This window comes from Mus caroli, chromosome 5 (assembly GCF_900094665.2).
Source record: "Mus caroli chromosome 5, CAROLI_EIJ_v1.1, whole genome shotgun sequence".
Taxonomy (NCBI): Eukaryota; Metazoa; Chordata; class Mammalia; order Rodentia; family Muridae; genus Mus; species Mus caroli.
In genome coordinates, this window is record NC_034574.1 from 103,080,291 (window position 1) to 103,084,348 (window position 4,058).

Here is a 4,058-nt window from a genome sequence, read left to right on the forward strand (position 1 = left end):
CATGGTGGCTCACAACCATCCACAGCGAGATCTGGCGCCCTCTTCTGGAGTGTCTGAAGACAGTTACAGTGTACTTACATATAATAAATAAATAAATCTTTAAAAAAAAAAAAAAAGAAAGCATAATGTCTTCAAGGTCAGCCTGGGCTACAGAGTGAGTGCCAGGACAGCCAGGGCTACACAGAGAAACCCTGTCTCTGAAAAAAAAAAAAAAAGCATAATGTCCAAGAGTCACCTCACAGGGGCTGAAGGGACTCCACAGAATTTCTGATGAACAAATGGCAGAAAGAACATGTCAGGCTCTAGCATAAGGGAGCTTTGAGCCTTGGCGAGCATTCCTGGGTAGAATTTGAGCAGGTTTGTGGGACCCAGACAGTGTCTTTATAACTTCCTTTCTCTAGATTCTAAGTTAGTTACTTTTCTTGTTGCTTTGTGAAATAAGGAAGGGCTTATTTTGGTTCCTAGTTGGAAAGTTTAGTCCATTGTTGTGGGAAAGGCATGCTGCTGATGGGCATGTGAAGCAGCAAGTGAACCGTCACATTGACTCTGCAGTCAGAAAGCAGAGAGAAATGAACGCTGGGGCTCCGCCTTCTCTTTGTATTCTGTTCCTGTTGAGGACCCAGCCCAGGGGTGGTGCAGCCTACACTTTGGGTTGCTCTCCTCAGTTAAACAACCTCAGACACACCCGGAGCTGTGTCTCCTAGGTGACCTCGAATCCAGTCAAGCTGATAATGAAGTTGAACCACTCCTCTGAATTGACACAGACTGTTTTCTCGGTAGCTCTTGATCCTTGTGGTCAGCTTGGCCTGCGTCTCTGCCTTGCCAGTTGTTGTCATTCCTTTTACTATCAGAAGGATGACCCCTTCCTGCCCCTGTACGATTCCAAGCACAAGCCAGAAAAGGGTCATGGGGGTGCTCAAGGAACCAGGCTGCCCCCAGTACAACTTCATTAGGCCAGACACCCAATGACAACTGAGAAAACTGGCTTAAAACAAAGGAGCCCCTACATCCAATTACAAAAAGCTGATTAAATCTTCAGTCTTACTCATCTTAGTTACCTGATGCTGTAGGTGAGGGGTGATAGGGAATGGTCAGACCAGTATTCTAGCAGGGCTTCCCTACCCTGGAACTGGTGTTTGTCTCAAAGACAGCTAACTCAGAGGTGTAGCTGGGAGTTCAAAGTGGGTTTCTGCTAGTTGAGGGGACCCTGCTGACAGCTTACCCTGCATTGGTCTGGCAGCCTAAGAGAGAGTGATAACCAGGATGGCCTCACATGGCTCTAGTGGGGCCCAGGTAACAGACCCAGAAACTTGCCACCAGAAGCTCAGAAGTAGGAAACTGAAACTTAGTAAAAAGAACACAGAAGTCCAGTGTGGATCCAACTCCAAGTGGGGGTTGATGGAGGAAGACAGGCATTGTCCTTGAGGATTCTCTGGCTTCGCCTTTTCTCTGGCTCCCCTCAAGTTTTGTATGCACACCAGTTAATGTTTATACACTGTCAGGGCTGTATAAATGGGCTGGGTTTCTCCTCAAGAAATGAGAACTCCTCAAGCTAGGCCCATAAAGTAGGAGAGGCCAGTCTTACAGACTCAACAGATATAGTTAGCCACATGAAGTAAGCTCAGGTGATCTATAGCAGGACTACCTTCTGCTCCTGAGCACTTAGGACCATTAAACAGACATTAGTGTAAATGAACATATAGCCCCGTAGCTTATATTAAAGTCAATGGAAATAAACACTGGGACTTAAAACACTTCCTAGTCTACTGTTACCATGGGCCTTTTCACCCCACGCTCAAGTTCCCCAAAATCACAACTGAGACTGAATTATATATGAATAAATGCCTAGACCAAAAGCTTGGATCTGTTCCCCAACTAACTCATAACTTAACCCATTTGTTCCATTCCAAGTCCTGTGACATGGCTTGTTCATCTCTCCTCAGGGTTCATGAGACAATCATCAAGAGTTCCAGGAAAATTTCTCCCAAGCCTTAGACTCTATTCCAGATCCTCTCTCTTTACAGGAACTTCCACCTCCCTATTTCCTGCCTAAGCTCATAGGCTATCAATCTTTTATTGACAGGTGAAGCTTCCATACACTGCACAAAAGATTCTCCTCTCTGAGAGTGACAGACTCCAGGAGCTCCCTGAACTATGGAATAGCCTCATGTCTGTCACTGGATAGTGTATGACTTGTCTTTCTGATATCTCAGATTTTCTTGAAACTCCAAAGTAGATGCTGTCACACCACCTACACATACCATGAAAGCCTGCCTTCATGGTCTTCAGCATCTCAGAAAATTTTATGACCTTGTGACTCGGGTCAAAACCCAGGCATCGTCCTTCCTCTCTCTCTCAAAGAGCAACTGCATTCTACGTGACAAGAATGAGCTCTGTTCCCACAGCCAGGGTTTGTGCCTGGGCCAGTACTTACCTCTGATCACTGTAGCCTTTGACATCTTTGAAAGATCTGCCTTTCCATTGTCACAGACCCTATGTGGCCATTCTCTAGGCTCACACTGATCTCCCCTCCTCATGCTACTCGTATTTAACACTCTCCTAGATCTTCATCATGCTCACTGCCCTCTCGGGCAGGTTTGAAGCATCTTTCCACAGCTATGTTTTCTTTAGGAATTGGCTCAGATTGATGAGATGTCTCTACATTTTTTTAAATTTATTTTTTATTAGGTATTTTCCTCGTTTACATTTTCAATGCTATCCCAAAAGTCCCCCATGCCCACCCTCCAATCCCCGTCTCTACATTTTTTAAAAAAAAATTATTACTGTGTATGTATGGATATGTGTAAATATATATGGTGAGTGTATTATGGTGCACACATTGAGATTAGAGGCCAACTTGTAGAGTTGGTTCACTCCTTCCACCATTATATAAGCTTCAAATTGCCAGTCTTATGCTGCACGTGACCTTACTTGCTGAGCCACTCACCAGGTTCAGAGAGGTCCTTTCTAAATAATCCATAAGATTGCAGAATATCTGCCCATCTATCTCTTTATTCAGCTCTGACATCATCTACTCTCTTGTGTGTCTGTTTTTGACTATTTCCCTTCAAGAAGTAAGTTTCCTGAAAGCAGGGGTTTTAGACAGCATCTGGCAAAGTCCTTGGCACACAGCAGTAGATACAGCAGGTTCCCCCATCAACTCCTGGACATATAAAGCTGGGACCCTGTCAGTCCTTTTGTCTACCTCAAGACCCTTCAAATTTGTTCGTTGACTGATGAGCAGAAACAAAAGAGAAATATCCAAACAATAGGATATTAGTCAGCAATGAGAACGAAGCACTAAAAGATGTACAACATGAAGATGTACAACATGGATACAATTTGAAAAAGAACTCAAAGCTATACAGTATATGAACCCTATTGGCATGAAATGTACAGGCAAGGACACTCAGAAACAGAAATAATGATCAAATCGTAAACAAGAGGAAACTTTACAAGCATGTAAATGATACCTTTGTAAAGCTTTGGTAATTTTTATTTGGGGTTGGAAATGTAGCTTGGAGGTGGGAGGTTACTAGACATGTTCAAGGCCCAGGATACACTCTCACACTGAAAACAAAATGCATACTTAGCATTTTCTCCATGTAGCAGTGGCAATAGTTTAATATTGTGAGAACTTCCTTCCTCTCCTTTCCTATCTTCACATTCTAGAGACGGAACCCAAGATTTCTGAACTACACCGCAGACGTCTTTTTACCTTTTAAGACAAGTGCCACTTTATAGTCCAGTCAGTCCTCGAGCTTGTGATACTTGTCAGACTTCCTCGTGGCTGGCAATGCAGTCGCGTGGCGCAGCGTCCGGCCGTGGATAAAATAATACAAACTAGGCTGGCAAACACTTATGAAGAAGTTGCCAGGACTGTGGTGGAGGCGGTGTCTGACGGGAAAGCCACGCCCCCGGGGCGTGGCCACGTGGATCGTCATACCCACCAGTCAGAAGGCCGCGAGGGGCGGGAGCGTGGCGAGTCCTGGTTACGTCACTACCACCGGAAGCGTTTTTCTTTTGGGGGTGAGGGGAGGGTCCTGATTTCGTCTCTT